This window comes from Cetorhinus maximus, chromosome 32 (assembly GCF_964194155.1).
Source record: "Cetorhinus maximus chromosome 32, sCetMax3.hap1.1, whole genome shotgun sequence".
NCBI lineage: Eukaryota > Metazoa > Chordata > Chondrichthyes > Lamniformes > Cetorhinidae > Cetorhinus > Cetorhinus maximus.
The window spans coordinates 6,813,562-6,835,648 of NC_135910.1; the positions used below are offsets into that span (position 1 = coordinate 6,813,562).

The 22,087-nt window shown below is 43.8% G+C and overlaps 1 long non-coding RNA gene across 1 annotated transcript in view; it reads left to right on the forward strand.

The window, feature by feature from the left end:
- The first annotated feature begins 6,551 nt into the window (after window positions 1–6,551).
- The window catches only part of LOC144671285 (uncharacterized), a 75,385-nt gene continuing 59,849 nt past the window's right edge, over window positions 6,552–22,087 (forward strand). Inside the window, exon 1 of the long non-coding RNA XR_013573901.1 lies at window positions 6,552–6,590. This is a non-coding gene — a long non-coding RNA (uncharacterized LOC144671285). The remainder of the gene's footprint in view (window positions 6,591–22,087) is intronic.

Sequence of the window (22,087 nt, forward strand, 5' to 3'; positions counted from 1 at the left end):
CGTTTTTACAGTCCTATTAAGGTGGGAGCACTTGAAGAGTAGGTCACACCCCTTCATTAGCTATTGACATACAGTATTCTGAAGCTCCTTTGGTGCTACTAGTTTATCATTGTGTTAGATCCCAGAACTCTCGCAGCAATGTTTAAATGTGTTAATTGTTCATTGTCAGTGTGGTTCCTCTAGTCCCCACCATGATATGATGTCGTGCATCCAGACAAACAAAGCACCCGCGCTTGGCAACTGTTTTTCGGTCTCTCATTTTGTCAATGGTCTCTCTTCATGATTTCAGCAGGTATCAGCATTCCAGGGTTTCCTCATGGCCTCAATTTGCGATGGAAAGCCTTTTGTACCTTTCTGACAAACCAATAATTTTACCTCATCTTACTGAGGTACAAAATCCTGACGTGAATTGTGATCCCCTGGATGACAATGGGAAGGTGATTTGACAAGGTTTGCAGGTGGGTGACCCAGTTGTAAATTCATTGTGACATTTGCTTGTAATGCTGATATAATACTGAAGTCTCCTTACCTAAGGAAAGATGTACTTGCCATAAAGGGAGTGCAACGAAGGTTCACTAAATTAATTCCTGAGATGGAGGGATTGTCTTATGAGGAATGATTAAATAGACGGGGCCTTTATTCTCTAGAGTTTAGAAGAATGAAAGATGATCTCATTCAGACATACAGGGCTCAACAGGGTAGACGGAGGAAGGACATTTCCCCTGGCTGGTGAGTCTAGAACCAGGGGACACAGTCTCAGAATGAGGGGAAGGCCACTTAGCCTGAGATGAAGAGGAACTTCTTCATTCAGAGGTTGGTGAATTTTTGGAATTCTCTACCCCCAAGGACTGTGGAGGCTCAGCCATTGAGTAGTTTCAAGACTGAGATTGATATATTTCTACATATTAAAAGCATCAAGGGACGTAGGGATAGTGCAGGAAAATGGTGTTGAAGTGGAAGATTAATCATGATCTCTGAATGGTGGAGTGGGCTCTAAGGGCTGAATGGCCTCCTCTCCTGCTCCTATTTCTTATGTTCTTATAATCTTATGTACTGAGATTGCTGATGTGTATGGGAGCAATCGTGAACATATCGAGGTCATCCTGTCTTGTCTATTTACAGATGCTGATTGGGTTGTTGTATAATTCCAGCACCTGGTGTTTATTTTGTGATAAGACACATTTCGCCTGTGGACTTGGCTTCTAGTCTATGCCACGTGGGCCGTATAATCCTTGAAAATGTCAAAACTATGACAGATAGAAAGCTGAATCCCAATTCGTTTTACAGTAATATTTATGGAATGCTTTGAGGGAGACTGGTGTAGTGGTCATGTCACTCAACTAGTAATCCAGTAGACCTAAGCTAATGCTTTGGGAACATGGGTTCAAATCCCACCATGGCAGTTAGTGGAATTTAAGTTCAATTAATAAAACCTGGAGTTAAAAGCTAGTCTTGGTAATGGTGACCATGAAACTGGTGCCAATTGTCATAAAAACCCATCCGGTTCACTAGTGTCCTTTAGGTAAGGAAATCTGCCATCCTTACCTGGTCTGGCCTACATGTGACTCCAGACCCACAGCAATGTGGTTGACTTTTAGCTGCCCGCTGAAATGGCCTAGCAAACCAGTCGGTTCAAGGGTAATTAGGGATGGGCAACAAATGCTGGCCCATTGCATGAAAGAATAATTTAAAAATAGACGAAGCTTGCTTCCGCATGGGCTAATTGAGGCATAGATGCATTTTAGTGGAAGTTAGATAAACACATGGGGAAGAAAGAAAAAAAGCATATGTTGATCAGGATGAGGGCAAGAGGACTGTGTAGTGCAAAAACATCAGCTTGGGCTAAATGGCCTACTTCTGCACTACCTATAATAGTATTATTAAGTACATAACACAACTCAATGTAAAACATTTTGGAGCCTAACATGGCCATATTATTGGAATATTATTTGGAATTTGTGTCCCAGTCTTTGGGATCCAGACAGTGCAAACGCTTCGGGGGTGAATTTTTGGGAATCCACGAGGCGGAAAGCCAATGAGGCTCATTAGGAGCCTTGTTACACAAACTTTAATGTGGGGGGCGGGTGGCAACTGGGATTTTCCAGTCAGGCTCCAGTTTCCTGGCCTGATGGGGGTCGGGCAGGGTGTAGTTTAGCTGTAGGTATCCAATGGCAGGCTGGGAAGAGGAGTTAGTCACTGCTCCGCGCAGGCCTACATGCCCTCCCTGCCCACCTGGGTGTGGTTACACCCAACAGCTACCCTGTAGAGGGACTCGTTCAGCGTCATTTCCTCTCGCCCACACTGGTGGCCTGGCTCCTCTATCGGTGTTTCTATTTAAACTTTTTAACAATGTTGGTGAGAGGGTGCCTCCATGTTGAAGGTCCTTCTCGGTCACTTAGCTTTCATTTCAGCCTGCTGCACCTCTCAAGCTCTGATTGGCGTGCCAGCACCAAGAGCCCCCCCACCACCCTTAATTAGACAGGGGGCCCCTTATGCCAATTAAGAGGGGTGTTTCTGTGAAAACCCCAAAGAATGGCAGTTTCTCTCGCGGCCTGGGTCCGAATAGGAAACAGTCCCGACTTCTGATTTCTGTTCTTGGAGATAGAATCTGGCCCTTCATTTAAGCTGATTTGAATGGCACAGAAATGTAGTTCAGTCTAAGGGTATAATGAGCCCTGTTCAGCTGCCTGGGATAACATTTTTGCGGGGATACAGACAAGCCAAAAGTGTGACCTAATATTCTTCATTTTCCTGGATGAATGCTGCTGCTACAACACCCAAGGTGTGACAAGACAAAGCAGCCCACTTGATTGGCACCCCATCCACCATCTTAAACATTCACTCCCTCCACCACCACCACACAGTAGCAGCAGTGTGTACCATCTACAAGATGCACCGCAGCCGCTTACCAAGGTTCCTTTGACAGCAACTTCCAAGCCCATGGCCGCTATCACCTTGGAGAACAAGGGCAGCAGACACATGGGAACACCATTATCTGAAAGTTCCCCTCCAAGCCACTCACCATCCTGATTTGGAAATATATCGCCGTTCCTTCACTGTCGCTGGGTCAAAATCCTGGAACTCGCTCCATAACAGCACTGTGGGTGTACCTACACCACATGGACTGTAGACGTTTAAGAAACCAGCTCAGCACCACCTTCTCAAGGGCAACTAGGAATGGGCAATAAATGCTGGCCTAGCCAGTGATGCTCAAATCCCACGAATGAAACACTAACACAGTTATACTGAAGATCTCGAGCCTTTATCGGTGACCTTTTGTTCGTGATAACATTGTTGGAATAAAAATAGATCGTAACTCACAGATTTGCATATTGAAGCACATGAGCTTTTACTAGCCCCTATAAGAAACTTATCTTTACTCTGTTGCAGGCTTTGAATTACTGCACATTGTCTTAAATGTGCTTAGTGTGGGGAGGCCATCATATTAAAACGAGTTGCTGCTTCTTGAGATCGCCTGCTGTTACAGTTCTTTTGAAATTCAGACAGTGTTACCGAATGCGGATTAGATGTTGGCTGATTCTTGCACTTTAGTGCAACTGCTGGATCTTTTTAAATTTCACACGCAAGGAAGGATAAGTCCTGGGGAAGAGAGATAATACAAACCACTGGCATTTTATTTTAATTAAATTTTTGCTTGATTCAATGTCCCTGCAAAGTTTTTCTGCCTCTGTGATTTGTGTCTGTTCTCATGTTCGTTGAATCTTACAGCACAGAAGGAGGCCATTCAGCCCATTGTCCTTGTGTCAGCTCTTTGAAAGGGAATTTGCCTTTATTTTTAACTTTACCATAGCTTTGAGTAAGTTCAGCAATTTTGAAAACACTGTGGCATTAGCAGACCGTCCTACACAGCTATCGATTTGTGACATGGTTTTACCGACTCGAGTAATTTCAATCGGAGATAATTAAGCTTTGCTTTGGAGTGGCCGATAATTGGACAATCTCTGGATTAACTCTAGAAATTCAAAGATGCCTCATATTCAATTGTCATTTTGCATCAATCTGCACATGGCGTGGTTGATGGGGTCCAATAAGACTGTATTCCTGTTGGATTAGCCTAGTAACAGAAGCAGACAACTTTGGAGGGGGGAGGGATCCTGGAAACTTTTCCATATCCTGGAAGCCTCCTCTTTGCAAAATTCATCATTGCCCCCAATGTGCCGGCTTAGCCTCCAGCTGACTGAGGAAGAAGAACTTTGAGGACCAAGATGTCAAAACGAGATTAAGATCACGGTTCACTGGGCAGCAGTGATTCCCATGCTTCTAAATGCTTCGGAGACTTTGACAACCTATGGTAGGCACCTCTGTGACTAACACCTCTCCAAAGCCATGCCCAGCATCAAAGGACTAATCACTCAAAACCAGCTCCGCTGGGTGGACGTGTCGTTCCTCTGCCTGACACCAGACTCCCGAAGCAATTGCTATACTGAGAACTCAGTCATGGCAGGAGACTCCCAGGAGGACAGGGAAAGACTTTAGGGATGTCCTCAAAGCATCCCTGAAGAGGTAAAGCACTCCCGCCTGCTCATGGAAGTCCCCAGCTTGTGACCAACCAAAACTTAGAAGGTTCATCCAGGGAAGTCACCAGACACATCGAGACACTTCATCAGGAATGTGCAGGGAATCAGAGAGAATGCACAAACCACCACACAACTCATCTAACTGACCCTCCAGCACCACCTGCCCTGCATGTGGCAGAGTCTGCAGATCATGCGTTGGACTTACCAACCGTATCAAGAACCCATCGAACTGGAGTGGACACAACTCATCCTCGAACCCAAGGGACTGCCTAAGAAGAAGATGTTGGTGCTGGAGTGGATAGTTGGGAAAAGAAAGACTTTAACTTTTTTCCTCACAAACTCAAGTCACTCCAAGTTATGAGTTTTTTTTGGCACTGAATAACCTCCAAAGCCTCCAGTATGGTGGGCAGGAAGCACGCACTCAACACAAGCCAGTGATGCATCACCCCCCCCTAACCTACGTTTAATGAAAGCTTGCTGCTGCTACTGCTGCCAGCACCCACCGTACCCTGCACACCCCGTCCTCCCACACTTAACCTGATGTCTGTTGCTCCTGACCCCTGACCTCAGGCCTGTTTTCACTTCCCTAACGTCACTTGACTTTGCCTCAGCCTCCGCTCACCGCTGCTGAGACCATCCTCCATGGCTGCACTACCTCAACTATTCCGACACACTCCTGGCTGGCTACCCTCCACAAACTTGGGGGTCATCCAAAACTCTGCAGTCCGTGTTTTAACTTGCAGCAAGACTTGTTCCCCTATCACCCCACTGTACTTGCCAATCTACATTGGCTCCCAGTCAAGCAACATCTTGATTTTAAAATTCTCGTCCTTGGTTTCAAATCCCTCCATGCCTTCACCCCTCCCTATCTGTGTAATCTCCTCCAGCCCCACCTACCCTCTGGGATATCTGCACTCCTCTAATTCTGGTCACTTTGTGCATTCCCAATTATAATTGCTCCACCACTGGTGGCCGTGCCTTCAGTTGCCTGGGCCCCAAGCTCTGGAATTCCCTCCTTACACCTCTCCGCTCTCTACTTCGTTTTCCTCCTCCAAGACACTTCTTAAAACATACCTCTTTGACCAAGCGTTTGGGACTCTAGATTACTAGCCCAGTGACATTACCACTATGCCACTGTCTTCCCCATTAAATGAAGCTGAGATACAAATCAACCATGAATGAATCGAATGGCAGATAAAGTTCAAGGGAGTGAATGGCCTCCTACTGTTCCTATGTTTCTGTGTCCCTAGAAATGTATTACTATAGGATGATTTATCTTATCCGATACGCAGGAGCAGTTCATTTTTGGGGTGATGGTAGCGTAGCGGACTAGCAATCCAGAGGCTCCAGGCTAATGTTTTGGGGCCATGGGTTCAAATCCCACCATGGCAGCTGGTGGAATTTAAATTCAATTAATTGATAAAAATCTGAATGCTAGTCTCGGTAATGGTGTCACGAAGCTATTATTGATTGTTGTAAAATCCCCTCAGGGTCACTAATCTCCTTTAGAGAAAGAAATCTGCTGTCCTGACCTGGTCTGGCCTACATGTGGCTCCAGATGCACAGCAATGCGGTTGACTCTTAACTGCCTTCTGGATGGCCTAGCAAGCCACTCCGTTGCGAAACCCACCAGCCTCCGAGGTATCTGCGCGCCTCTCATCCTGACCCCTTGTGCATTCCCAATTTTAACAGCTCCGCCACTGGTGGCCGTTCCTTCATTGCCTGGACTCTGGAATTCCCTTTCCCCACCTTGCTACCTCTCTCTCCTCCTTTAAGACGCTTCTTAAAACCTGTTGTTAATCTGACCTAATATCTCCCTAGGTGGCTCAATGTGATCGCTTGTTGGATAAAGCTCCTGTGAAGTACCTTGGGACATTTCATCACTGAAAAGTCAGAAAGGAATATAAGAGGGTGGAGCACCCGGCATATTACCAGATTGTCTACAGCAGCCCAGGAACAGCTCACCACCACCTTCTCAATGGCAATTAGGAATGGATAACAAATGCTGACCTTGCCACATCCTATGAAAGGATAATAAAAAATAGTAAAAAGGTATGTTGCATTCATTAATGTCAATCATTGGTTCGTATCCAGAAAATGTCACTGTTTTCAACAATTGCTAACAATGCAATGACATTGTTAAGTATTTCATCATTTAAATTGCTCCAGTATTTAAAATGGCAGCCAGTCCAACATCAGTCAGAATGGAGTAAGCCAATATATGTATGTATTAGATCCAATGTATGTATGGATTTATTCCTGGCCAATGTGCATATTTTAACTGTTTATTGATGCAAGTCTCTCAAGGTAAATGGATTATTAAACCTTTCAAATTCTTAAATAGTTTAAAATGATCAAGCATCCAGCTGGCTAATAACAGTGACACACAACCTTTAACTGATGTTGTGAGGCAAACATTCTGCCACAAACCTGCCTGCTTCAAAGTGTCATAAATATTATATTCAGCCTCATTAATCAATCCATACTCCATAATTAAATAGCCTCAGATTAATGACCCAGATTTTCCAGTCAAAACAATGGTGAGGTTAATGGTGCTACGTGTAAATGTTACAACATCAGGGATGAGGCAGTTGTGCATCAAACTCAAATATGCAAATGTTTCGGTCAGACTGCCATTAGCTTCTCAAAGTGGTGTCTCGCTGTCTGCCTCACCGCTGAGATGAATTGAACAGTGTGCAGTTACTTCGTTTGCGTGGTAGATATGAACTCCACTCACCACAGAAAGCTAAGTCTTGTCCATTCCAGTCTAAGTTTCTTTTGACAACGTGATGGGTATTAATTACTACCAACCACACTCTCTGGCTCTGAAAATTAACTATTCAGGTCCTGGTAACAGGTACTTAGAAGACCATAATAGGATTGGGCAGAGTTAACAATGATTCATGAAGGGGAAATCATGTTTGAAAAATCTTTTAGAACTTTTTTGAGGTTGTAACTAGGAGGGTAGATAAGGGGGAATGCGTGGATGCATATAGATTTTCAAAAACATTTGATTAGGTGTCGCATAAAAGGTTCTTACACAAAATTAGTGTCCCTGAGATTGGGGTTAATATATTATTATAGATTGGATTGGTTAACAGACAAAAACAGAGTAGGAATAAATGGGCCATCTCAGGTTTGCTGGTTGTGGGATAGCGCAAGGATCACTACTTGAGCCTCAGCTAGTTACAATCCATATCAATGATTTAGATGAGGGGACTGAGTGTAATATATTTGTGTTCGTTGAGGATACAAAGCTAGGTGGGAAAGTAAGTTGTGAGAAGAAGCTGCAAACAGATATGGACAGGTTAAGTGAATGGGCAAGAACATGACAGATGGAGTATATTGTGGAGAAATGTGAAGTTATCCACTTTAGTACGAATAATAGAAAAACAGAATACTTTTTGAAAGGTGAGAGACTGGGAAGTGTTGGTACTCATAGGGCCCTAGATGTCTGTGTACACAAATCACAGAAAATTAACATGTGGGTATAGAAAGCAAATAGTAATGAAAAAGATATGTCAGCCATTATTACAAAGGGATTGGAATATAAAAGTAAAAGGGGCCTAAATGTGATAGTCCCAAAACCTTGCTGTGAAGTTTGATTTGTGGTCAAAGCAGATTTAATGGCGCCATTTCCTCCAACTCCAACATGATCCGACCACCAAACACCTTCCTCTCACCCACCCCTGTCAGCATTCCATAGAGAACATTCCTTCCGAGACATCCTAGCTCACTCCTCCATCATCCCCAACACCTCATCCCCTTCCCACAGCATCCTCCCATGCAATCGCAGAATGTGCAACACCTGCCCCTTTACCTCCCCCCTCCTCACCGTCCAAGGGCCCAAATACCCCTTTCAGGTGAAGCAGCACTTCACTCGCACCTCCTTCAATTTAGTCTACTGTACTCACTGCTCCCAATGCGGCCTCCTCTACATCGAGGAGACCAAACGCAGACTGGGTGACCGCTTTGTGGAACACCTCCGGTCCGCAAGCATGACCCAGACCTCCCTGTCGCTTGCCATTTCAACACTCCACCGTGCTCTCATGCCCACATGTCCGTCCTTGGCCTGCTGCATTGTTCCAGTGAAGCTCAATGCAAACTGGGGGAACAGCACCTCATCTTCCGATTAAGCACTTTAGAACCTTCCAAACTTAACATTGAGTTCAACAACTTCAGACCATGAACCCTCACTTCTCCCTTCACCCCATTTTTAATCCTTTTTTAAAAGTTTATTTTTTTTATCCACTTATTTTCCCCATAACCCTTGATTCCCTTACTGATGAAAAATCTGCCGATCTCAGCCTTGAATATACTTAACGACCCAGCCTCTACAGCCCTCTGCAGTAAAGAATTCCACAGATTAACTACCCTCTGAGGGAAGAAATTCCTCCTCATCTCTGTTTTAAATGGGTGCCCCCTTACTCTGAGATTATACCCCCTGGTCCTAGAGTCTCCCACAAGGGGAAACAACCTCTCAGCATCTACCCTGTCAAGCCCCCTAAGAATCTTATATGTTTCAATAAGGCTGCCTCTCATTGTTCTAAATTCCAATGAGTACAGGCCCAACCTACTCAACCTCTCCTCATAAGAAAATCCCTCCATACCCGGGATCAACCTAGTGAACCTTCTCTGGACTGCCTCCAATGCCAGTATATCTTTCCTTAGATACAGGGACCAAAACTGTTCACAGTATTCTAGGTGTGATCTAACTAGTGCCTTGCATAGTTTTAGCAAGACTTCCCTATTTTTATGCTCCATTCCCTTTGAAATAAAGGCCAACATTCCATTTGCCTTACCTATTACCTGCTGACCTTGTATGCTAGCTTTTTGGGATTCATGCACGAGGACCCCCAAATCCCTGTGTGCTGCAGCTTTCTTCAGTCTTTCTCCATTTAAATAGTATTCAGCTCCTCTGTTCTTCCTGCCAAAGTGCATAACCTCACATTTTTCCACATTATATTCCGTCTGCCACATTTTTGCCCACTCACTTAACCTGTCTATATCCCTCTGTAGACTCTTTGTGTTATTCTCACCACTTGCCTTCCCACCTGTTTTTGTGCCATCCGCAAATTTAGCGATAGTGCATTCATTTCCCTCATTCAAGTCATGAATATATATTGTAAATAACTGTGACTCCAGCACTGATCCCTGTGGCACTCCAGTAGTTACAAGTTGTCATCCTGAAGATGCCCCCCATATCCCAACTCTCTGTCTTCTATTAGTTAGCCTGTTCCCTATCCATGCTAATATACTACCCCCAACACCATGGGCTCTTATCTTATTAAGTAACCTTATGAATGGTACCTTATCGAACACCTTTTGGAAATCCAAATATATTACATCTACTGGTTCCCCTTTATCTATCCTCCTTGATACCTCCTCAAAGAATTCTAATAAATTTGTCAGGTATGATTTCCCCTTCATGAAGCTATGCTGACTCTGCTGGATTATATTATGCATTTCTAAATGTTTTGCTATCACATCCTTTATAATAGACTCTAACATTTTCCCAATGACAGATGTTAAGCTAACTGGCCTATAGTTACCTGTTTTTTGTCTCCGTCCCTTTTTGAATAAAGGCGTTACATTGGCAGTTTTCCAATCCTCTGGGACTTTTCCAGAATCTAAAGATTACTACCAGTGCATCCACTATCTCTGCAGCTACTTCCTTTAATATCCTGGGATGCAACCCATCAGGTCCAGGTGACTTATCAGCCTTTAGCCCCATTAGTTTCCCTAGTGCTTTTTCTCTGGTGATAGTTATTGTATTTATTTCCTCCCCCCTTTTTTCCCCATAATTATTCAGTATTTTTAGTATGCTATTAGTGTCTTCTACGGTGAAGACTGGTGCAAAGTATTTATTCAATTCCTTTGCCATTTCCTGGTTCCCATTATTATTTCCCCAGCCTCATTCTCTAAGGGGCCTATATTGACTTTGGCCTCTCTCTTCCTTTTTGTATATTTAATGAAGCTCTTACTGTTGTTTTTATATTACTTGCTAGTTTACCCTAAAAGTTTATTTTCCCCCTCTTTTATTTTTGGTCATCTTCTGTTGGTTTTTAAAACTTTCCTAATACTCTGGCTTACCACTAATCTTTGCCACACTGTATGTTTTTTCTTTAACTTTGATACTATCCTTAACTTCCTTGGTTAACCATGGTTGGTTTATCCCCTTCCTACAACCCTTCTTCACTGGGATATATCTTTGTTGCGAGTCATGAACTATTTTCTTAAACGTCTGCCATTGTTCATCAACCGTCTTTTCTGCTAACCTCCTTTCCCAGTCCACCCCAGCCAACTCTGCCCTCATTCCTTTGTAATTACCCTTATTTAAGTTTAGCACAGTTGTTTTCAAACTAAGCTTCTCACACTCAAACTGAATGCTAAATTCCACCATGTTATGATCACTGTTTCCTAGGGGAACTTTTACTCTGAGATTGTTTATTAAACTTGCCTCATTACACATTATCAGATCCAAAATAGCCTGATCCCTGGTTAAGTATAAATATAAATACTGTGGCTACAAGAGCAGGTCCGAGGCTGGAAATTCTGCAGAAGTTAGCTCACCTCCTGACTCCCCAAAGCCTGTCCACCATCTACAAGGCACAAATCAGGAGTGTGATGGGATGCTCTCCACTTGCCTGGATGAATGCAACTCCAAAAACACTCAAGAAGCTCAACACCATCCAGGACAAAACAGGTTGGCACCCCATCCACCACCTTTAACATTCACTCCCTCCACCACCAATGCACAGTAGCAGCAGTGTGTATCATCTACAAGATGCACTGCAGTAACCCACCAAGGCTCCTTCGACAGCACCTTCCAAAGCCACGACCTCTACCACTTAGAAGAACAAGGGCAGCAGACACATGGGAAAACCACCATCTGCAAGTTCCCCTCCAAGCCACTCACAATCCTGACTTGGAAATATATTGCCGTTCCTTCACTGTCGCTGGGTCAAAATCCTGGAGCTCCCTCCTTAACAGCGCAGTGGGTGTACCTACACCACATGGACTGCAGTGGTTCAAGAAGGCAGCTCACCACCACCTTCTCAAAGGATAATAGACGTTGGCATAGAGAGAGACTCCCACACCTCACAAAAGGATATTAAAAAGAAATTAATTCAAATGCTGATTTTTCCATATTATCAGAATTATTACCAGTAGCAACACTTAAAGGCTCGGGTTTGAGGCTGTGTTAAACACTAAACCAGAGGGGTCAGGACAGTGTTATAAAGTGAGAAATGTATCCAATTTATAAATAACCTCCAGTGCTTGTTATGGTCTTCAAAGCACAACCAGACACTTCTTTAATATTGCCCTGGATTTTGCAGTTGTAATCATGATGAAACTATTTGTGTTCACGTCATTATGACTGTGAAACTGACAACTTGTGGTATTAGCACATGTGTAACTAAATGTGGATATCCAGAAGTTGCTGTTAATGATTCCCTGCTCCTCCACAGGGTGTGCTATCGAAGCCCCTGCAGAAAGCAATCTTTCAGAAATCACTGAACTGATGTGAACCACCCCCCCTTTAAAATGTGATAGTGCTGTAACAACCTCCCCAATGAATGGGGATGCCAATCAAGCGGGCTGCTTTGTCCTGGAGAGTGTCGAGCTTCTTGAGCGTTGTTGGAGCTGCCGTCATCCAGGCAAGTGGAGGGTATTTCATTGCACTTTGACCTTGTGTACAAGCTTTGGGGAGTCAGGAGGTGAGTTACCCGCCGCAGGATTCCCAGCCTCTGACCTGCCTTGTTAATGAGGTAGAACTGGGTTTTTAACAGCATATTAAGTCATAACTACTGGTGAGGACCCTCTCTGGCCCTGGAAAACTAATTTTATTTTGGTGTAATATGATTTTTTTCTATTAAGATAAAAATCTTACTGTTTTTTAATATAACAAAAATTATTTTTAAAGCATGGAAATAATGTTTTGGCATGTCCCAGTCTTTATTTTGTTCTCTGTAATATTTATAAAAAGTGAAGGGTAATCAGTGCATCTTACTTCCTGGTTTACTGTCTAGCAGAATTCTTCAATGTGATTGTTACTTGATGATATCACTGTTATTGAATGCCTGGAGCTCCCTTGACCTTGCGGCCAGATACAAATTAACACTGGGAAAGAGGAACTCCTCGCCACAGAGATCACTAGTGCCATTGCTTCGCCACTGGCTGTAAAATCCAGGCCTTATTAAGTATTAAGTAAAAACAGAAAGTGCTGGAAAAACTCAGAAGGTCTGGCAGCATCTATGGAGAGAGAAACAGAGTTCATGTTTCAAGCCTGCATGACTCTTCTTCAGAGCTGAAGAGGAGCAGAAATGTGGTGGGTTTTATGCTGTTGATGTGGGCAGGGGCTGTGGTGTTGTGGAGCAAAATAGAAGGTCAGGGATAGGTTGGAGGTCAGGTGAGATAAAGTGACAAATATGTCACAGACACAAGACAAAGGGAGTAGTAATGATAGTGTTAAAAACTAAAGCAAATGTTAATAGTGGCACAAAGGTCGGATAGCAGAATGTGTCAATAGCAGAACAAGGGGCATTGCTTTCTGAGAGCAAAACATGGGAACAAGATACAGATGAGCACTTGGGGTGGGCAGAGGGGCGGGGGTGGGGGGGGGTTGTAAAAAATCAAAATGGAGGACAGAATTCATGGTTTGAAGTTGTTGAACTCAATGTTAAGCCCAGAAGGTTGTAAGGTGCCTAATAGAAAGATTTTAGGTGTTAATTCACTTTCCTATTAACAGTTGCCTGGTGGTTGCATCTTCCATTGGTTCCATCAGTGATTTCTTAATACCACTATTATGAACTTCAAACATCATCTGGCAACTTTTTACCAAGTGATGTGCTTTTTTTTTAGGATCAGGAGATTGGTCTAGGGATTTTGTTGGAGAAATCCTCTCACTAGACAAGGAGAAGGTGTTTGATTGAAAAATAATAGGCTCCACTGAGTTATGGTACTCCTGTTTATGTTACAACACTTACCTCAGGGGAGGAAGACACTTTGAGATAATTAGTGTTCTGGCCATTCAGTGTTTTGTTGACTTCTGTTCAACTCCCTTTTTAAAAGTTATATTATTCCCTGATTTGTTTTTTTAAAAATCTGCCCATTTTCTGTGTATTTCAGCTGTTAATGCCATTGCTAGGTTTTCAAAAATGTGTGTTTTCTCTTCCTGTACTGCATTTTAACTAGATGAGATGGTGGTGTCGTGGTGTTATCACTAGCCTAATAACTCAGAGACCCAGGCTAAATTTGTGTTCGTAATCCCATTGCAGCTGTTGGGGTTTAAATCCAATCATTTGATTAAATATTTGGAATTGAAAGCTACTCTCAGTAATGGTGACCATGAAACTATTATTGATTGTTGTAAGAGCCCACTAGGTTCACCAGCGCCCTCGAGGGGAGGAAATCTGCTGTCCTTACCCTGGTCTGGCCTACATGTGACTCCAGACCCACAGCAATGTGGCTGACTCTTAGCTGCCCTCTGAAATGGCCTAGCAAGCCACTCAGTCCAAGGGCAACAAATACTGACCTTGCCAGTGACTCCCTTTTACCATGAAAGAATGAAAAAGTTATTAAGGAACCTCAGGCAATATTATTGCCTTTTCTTGCTTAGTTGTATACACCAATAATGAATACAGATTGGTCTCTCGTGTATCACTTCTCACTTCATCCAACAACGTCCAACTGTCCTTTTGACCTCGGACTCTCGAATTCCATCCCTAAAACTCCTCCATCTATCCACCTTTCTCTCCTTTGAGGCCCACTTCAAAATTCACCTCTTGGACTAAGCTTTTAGTCATCTGTTCTGATGTCTCTTTTTGTTGGACCTCTACTCTTTTCCTTATACCTCTGTGGGTTCTGTTGGGATGTGTCTCTATATTTTGGATGCAAGCTGTTGACAATAACGTGAGTCTGAACTTTGGATGGTGTAAAATCATTATTCTTCAAATTATACCAAATGCTTGGTCGTCCTCGTATTCTCCATTTTTGAAGATCCATAACAGACACAAAAACGTTCCTGGGAATTTTTCTTTTTGTAAAGTAAAAAGCGAGAAGTTACAAATTTAAAGATGACCAAAAGAAGAGAGATCCAAGCCTAGTTTCTAATAATAAAACAGTGGGAATTGAGCACAGAGAGCTACAAATAAAATACTTTTGATTTTATCTTTCACATGATGGCTCCCCAAGCCAAGAGATGAATAACAGATTTCCCTGGATTGATTTGTCAGTGGTTGCTGATGCAATATGATGGACACTAGAATAAGATAATTAAAACCTTTAAGGTTCTTAATCCTCTCTGGTATTTGTATCTTTTCTATTGAAGTGGGAATGAACAAGCTGTCAACAACTGAGACTTTGTGGTTAGGTATGTTCAAAAGATAAAGCTTGTTACTAGGCAAACTAAATCCTAGTCAGTCCGTTCTGAGGAGCATAGTGCCAGCCTTTATAAGTATAATGAATACGGCTTTGTGTCAATTAATGAACATAAGAAACTGGGGGATTTGTCACAGTATCCTATTCAAGTGTATATATTTCCCATAACTCATCCACTTTTTCATTTGGAATAACTTTAGTGAGTATTTACTTTTGGCCCTGCTTGTAAATATTTACATGAAAGAATAGAAAAAAAAATGTGAAGGGATCTCAGGTAATATAATCGCCCTTTCTCGTGTAAGTATCAGAAGTGACCATGTTGAAAATTTGACCCAATTATATATAACAGGGGGGGCATTTTAAATAGTCAGTATTTTAAATTTCAGTAAGAAGCGATAATTCTCATCATGGGCAGAATTTTATGGCCCTGTTTCAGTGGGGACAGGGCTGTAAAATGCGGCGAGACATTCTAAACCTCATTGACGACAGCGGGAAGGTAAAATCCCACTGTCGTAAAATTCTGCCCCATCTTTCAGCCTTTAGCCATATTGCCTGGTCGCAGAACCTCTTGCGGTTCCTTCCCCACCCGAAGCTAATATCACGCGATGTTTAGCAGGCAGTGGGATTGCTTCCACAGGACAGGAGTAGTTTGACCACTATCCTACTCCATCCCACCTCCTCGTTTCTTCCTCCAAAGATGGCAAACAGTTTTTGCTATAATGTATTCATGAGGTGAATAAGAACTGATATTTTTTGACCCAGTGAGGATTACTGAATACAGATGTTCATCAAGGCTGGGACCAAACTTAACATTGTCTGTGCTGTCTCTGTTGACTGATAGAGCTTGAGGATATTTAATACTGTACCATTAGATGCAACTCCATTCAATATGCTACCACAGTCTACCTAGTCTATATCACGACTGCCCACCTTTGTTTTAATGCAGACACATTCAGTCAGTGCTTCACCCCAATTACAATATTTAGAATGTTACCTGAACCCCTCAATTATATTACTGCCAGCTGTCCATGAAGGTTTGAAGTTTTGAGCATAAAGGTTTGTCTCCCTTTGCACATCATCACTTCAAACTTAAAAGCAGGATGATAAACGTCACAATGACTGAACTGGACAATGGGAGCAACATTATGAGATTCCCAGTGCAAAGCCTGCAACCAGTGAGTGAGGTCGGAGCCACAGGGCTACAACATTGTAGCTCTTCATTTTAATGTTAATCATAATTCTTCTTGAGTCTGGTGTTTAGAAGTCTCCCAAATTGAAACGTTCTTTTTAATGAAAGACTGACAGTGGCACACAGTGCTGGATTGTTCAGATACCCTTCAGAAATCCTTCGTCGGCTGTCGGCACTTTGGGATGTCCCGAAATAGTGAAAGGCGCTATATAAATGCAAGCCTTTGCTTTCTTTAACAGGCATCATCGGCATTTTTGTACTTAAGTCGATAATTAATTAGAGTAACGCTACAGGCTCAGTGTTTTGTCGAGAACGGTGCCCACAATAATATGGTGAACACGTAAGCCTTGAACCTCTGACAGTCAGAAACTCGGTGAAGAGGGAAGAGGTGGAATTTCAGCCCTGGCTCGGTCCAATCATCTCATTTATGCCACATTGTGAATTTCACCGGAAGTGAAGGTGGGCTTAGGATGCAGCCTCACAACAAGACTGCAGCAGCGCGAATGAACGCTTTAGGACTAGATGATATATTCAAAATTTTACCATTGCCACTCTAGAAGCCTGTTATATGTTGTAGAAAAATAGGGATATCTTTGTGGCCTGGATATTCAGCACGGCAGGCGGGCGTGATCGGCGGGCCCGGGAGCAGTCAGGAAGAGGACCCCCGACCGCGATCGGCCCCTGACTGCGATTTCACGCCAATTAATGGCCGGCCAGTGTGAAACGTGTGCTGATACGATCAGCGCTGCCTGGGCTAAATGGGCGGGAGGAGGGCGAGCGCTGAAATCAGCGCGGGCATGGGGGAAGCGGGGGGAATGAAAGCCCCCTGAAGGCAGAGAGCTGCCTCGGGGAGCTGGAGAATTTAAATGAAAAAAATAAAGAATTTAAAAACTGGGACAAAATGTCCACGATTGGCAGGTGGGCGAATTGGCCTTTGCATTTTTCAAGAAACCAGACCCTAGGGTGGGATGAGTCTTCCGATGCTAATTAAATAAAAATAAAAATGTTTGCGCGGAATTTTCACCATCCACATGTTCCGGTGACTGATTCTGATGCCGGGGGCCGACCCTGGTAGGTGATCTGTCTCCCGACCATTCCTGTGCCCACCGATCACACCCGCCCGCCCAGCTGAAAATTCAGGCCCGTGTTATTTGTGGGAGGAAGATCCCTTATATCTGAGCTTCCTTGCTCTTTCAAATAAGCACCACGGCCACGATGGGCCTAATGGCCTCCTTCTGTGCTGTAAGACTCTATGATTCTATGAACAGGAAGACTCCTATGAAATTGTTCCAAGGATCTTAATTTTTTTAAATTTGTTAACAGGATGTGTGTATCACTGGCTGGGCCAGCATTTGTTGCCCATCCCTAATTGCCCCCTGGAGAAGTTGGTGGTGAGCCGCCGTCTTGAACCGCTGCAGTCCCTGTGGTGTAGGTACATCCACAGTGCGGTTAGGGAGGGAGTTCCAGGATTTTGACCCGGCGACAGTGAAGGAGCAAAAATATTGGGCAGAATTTTGCCCTTGGCAGGCGGGAAGCCAACTGCCGCCCACGATTGGGGCCTGGAAGGCAATTTCACGCTGGCGGGGCCAATTAAGTCCCGCCCAGCGTGAAAGGCGAGCGGCAGCGCTGAGCGCCGCCTGTGCGGGTAGGGAGAGGAGTGTGAGCCAGGCGAGCGTGACGTTCGTGTACAGGCGCGAGTGTGCGCTACATAATCTCCCTGAGGCAGAGAGCAGCCTCAGGGAAATGAACTGATTTCTGATAAAAAAACATTAAAGATCTTATAAATGTTATGAAACATGTCCCCGCTCTTGTGACTCTGTCACATGAGCAGGGGCGTGTTTTTAATTCAAGGGTAAAATTTTTATGTGATTTTTTATTTGCTTTAGGAAGCCTCATCCCGCCTGTGGATGAGGTTTCCTAACAAAATGTAAGACCTCGCCTGCCCGTCAGCCATTAGGTTGGACAAGCAACGTAAATTTGAATTTAATTCATTTTTAACCCCTTAATAGGCCTTTTAATTGCCCATGGGTGTGCTGCCGACTATGGCGCCCGACCGAAATATCGCGGGACTGCACGCCGATGTCAGGACGCTTGCCCGGCGTCATCGCACATCATTTTACGCTTGGCCAAGTCGTGCGTGGGCACTCCCGCCAAGCGTAATTTTCTGCCCATTGCCCCAAGTCACAATGGTGTGTGGCTTGGAGGGGGACTTGCAGGTGGTGGTGTTCCATGCTGGCCTTGTCCTTCTAAGTGGTAGAGGTGGCGAGTTTGGAAGGTGCTGTGTCAGGAGGCTTGGTGAGTTGCTGCAGTGCATCTTGTAGATGCTACACACACTGCTGCCACTGTGCATTGGTTGTTGGAGGGAGTGAATGTTGAAAGTGGTGCATGGGGTGCCAATCAAGTGGTCTACTTTTCCTGGATGGTTGAGCTTCTTGAGTGTTGTTGGAGCTGCATTCATCCAGGCACGTGGAGAGTATTCCATCACACTCCTGACCTGCCTTGTAAATGGTGGACAGGTTCTGGGGAGTCAGGAGATGAGTTACTTGCTGCAGAATTCCCAGCCTCTGACCTGCCCTTGTAGCTGCAGTATCTATATGGCTGGTCCAGTTCGGTTTCTGGTCAATGAGGTAACCCCCAGGGTGTTGATAGTGGGGCACTAAACAATGATAGTACCATTGAATGTCAAGGGGAGATAGTTAGATTCTCTCTTGTTGGAGATGGTCATTGCCTGGCACTTGTTGGCGCAAGCCTGGATATTGTCCAGGTCTTGCTGCATTTGGACATGCATTGCTTCAGTATCTGAGGAGTTGCGAATGGTGCTGAACAGTGAATGTCAAGGGAACATGATAAGATACTCTCTTGCTGGAGAAGGTAATTGCCTCACACTTGGGTGGCACAAATGTTAATTACAGATAAAAAAATAAAATGATTTAGGTTAATTAAATATATCCTTGGAGTTATGGTTAAGGTGTCCACAGCTCAGCCAGATGCACTGGGAGAGGTTCGCTTAGTTCTGCATTTCCTCAGAGGTGGTCAAGGTGCCACTTAGCGTCTGTTCCGTTTGGATGCTTCTACCTGCCAGGTTTCTTGCAGCTCCTATGGTTGGATCCCTCCCGCCTATTCCCGGTAAGAAAAATATTTGTATCGCTCTCTGAGAAATTCACTGCCCTCCTTTTGGATTTGCACTTGGAGCCGTTTCTTCACCTTCCTCTTCCTGGTTTGCATTAACCTGCAACCCAGATTTAAATCCTGCAGCTGTTCCCAAGCAATGACCCCACCTGTTGCTCCCCAGCCCCCATCCCGATGCATCCAGTCTCCCACATAAATTGTGCCGATTAGTGACAGGACTTCCACCATTGCCCCGTCCGCCAACATTCAAAAGAGCTGATCCCACAATTTTTGACAGCAGAATGTAGTACTCTGCATTTTGCTGCAAGTTTTAAACAAAAGGATTGAACAGTGTGGAACAGAATGGACTCCACATGGCAAGAGATGTTCAGATTGATCAAGGCTATTTATTTATTCATGACAAGAGGGCCTGATGGTGAGATCCTCTTTAACTGTTTCATGTTCTCCCCCAACCTTTTTGCAATTCTTTTCTCCCTTCATGTACATTCCTTTGCTTTATGTCCCTTTGAAGGCAGCAGGATGCCCTGTGACCATATGTGACAAGGTTTATTTCCAGCACCTTCTGTTTCTACTTCAAGTGATCAGTTCTGGTTGTTTTACTTGGAGTAAACGACATTCAGAAAGTAATTTAGGCCCAGTTTACGTTACCACATTCCTGAAATGAAAAGGATCTAAACGATTTAGAGTTGAAATTTATGAATGCAGTGATGGGAGGGGACACTGGCATCCCAATATGCTGTTCTGTAAAGCTTTTGGATTCGTGCTGCTGGCCAACTTCAGGAAAAAACAACGTCCAACCTCCTTACCTGAGGAATTAGAATTACTTTAACAGTTATATATAAAAAGAGACATGCTGTCAAAGGTTTTCTTCTTGCACTCATCAGGACAGTCCGCAGGAGTACCAAAAGTAAAGGCATCAACAATTTATACCGCATGAGAAGAGAGTGCTGATTGGTTGGCAATTGGAAAAGTATGTCCTCGATTTTTAAAAAAATGTAATTTATCTATTGCCTTGTAGCAATTTCTCAATATAGGAACATAGATAATGTTGGCAGGTGAACTCTCGTAGAACCAGTAGATGAGCCTTGAACAAGTAGTTCATGTCTTAAGTTTTCATATCCAAATCCTGCTTCAAATTATAATTCTGTTCTGGAGAGATCTCAAAAGCAGTATGATTTTACACAAGGCTTATCAGTCAATACAAAATTACAATGTCTGACACATCTGTACTGTATATCTGTCATGCTATTATAGGACAATCCAGCAAACAGGTCTCAAACTTATTTGTGCTCAGCCTCCCTACAGCTAAAATAATATAATTCTGATTCCTCAGATAAGGAACTTAGGACTTTTTTCGGTGGCTGCCCATGCGTATAAACTCAAGTTCCACAACATTATAGAGCAGCACATTTGTCATGCAGTGTGCCACGCCATTGCTTTATTCATATGGCACTGCCAGCCTACATTTACAAAGAGAATTATAGAAAGGTTACAGTGCAGAAGGAGACCATTTGGCACTTTGTGTCCAGGCCAGCTCTCTGCAAAAGCAGCTCAGCGAGACCTGGTGTGTTGGACCGATTCTCAATTATGAATGAAATTCACTCCAAGTAAAACAACGACAAAAGGTAAGTTGAAGTCGAAACGCAAAATGCTGGAAATAAACAGCAAGAGTTCCTTCTTCTTCCCTGGCGGGACTGAGCTAAAGTTTGCTGCTGTTCTTGAATAGGGACATCCAAGGACGGGAAATGTATCCGTGGCGAATCCTGGCCACCAGGCTGCATCCTAATATTCTGCAGCTCAGTGAGTTGGCACATCAGCACTCAACACAACCAGCACTTAACGGTACTTGGTACATATGCATCAATTAGTGAATAAATTGGGGGCTAAAATTTTGGCTGAGAAGGTATTTTGTTATGAGTTAAATCATTTCCTTCTGAAAATAATCCATATTGTTTGCACATGTGAAAATGCCAGATGGCAAATTAATTATTAGACTGATTTGGAATTATATAGAAAGGCCCCAATTATTGTAGAATACATCAGAAGCATCCAATTTGCATTTGCCTGAAGTGAATCTGGTTCCTGGTCTGAATCTTCTCTGTTATAAAGCCCTGTGAACCAATCACCACAGCCCTTGCCCCATTCAATTGGCTCCCCATGTCAGCACTCTCGCTCTCATTTTCAAACCCTCTCGCATTCCAGCTCCACCTGGTTGTGTCTGCTCCAGCGCACAGCTTCTATTCTTCCCACCTTGGATGGCTGCTCATTGTTTGCTCTTTCCTGTCCACCACTGGAGACCTATCTTTCAACCGCTGTGGCTCTAACCTTGAGAACTCTCTGCCACTGTCTCTGTCCCTTTCTCTTAGTCAGGCTCAAATGTTCCTATGGCACGATTGCAAAAGGAAGACAGAGACATAGAAAATAGGAGCAGACGCAGGTCATTTGGCCCCTCGAGCCTGCTCTGCCGTTCAATGTGATCCTGGCTGATCCTCTATCTCGATGTCGTACTCCCGATCTCTCCCCATACCCCTTGAAAAAAGCAGGGAAATTATCCCTGCCTAGGCCAATGTCAACCTATACATCTAAAAATCAGACCATCTAATCATTATCACATCAGGCATTGCTGTGCACACATTGGCTACTGCACTTCCCTTCATTGCAACGCTGACATAGCTTCAAGAAACAGTAAATCATTGGCTGTGAAGCGCTTTGGGACATGCTGGGGATGGCACAGGTGCTGCATTAATGCAAGTTCCATCTTTCTTTCAAAATCTTCCTAAAAACACAACTTTGGCCATGCCTTCAATCTGCTCCCTTTCTCCTGTTTAGCAACCAGCCGCATAGAACC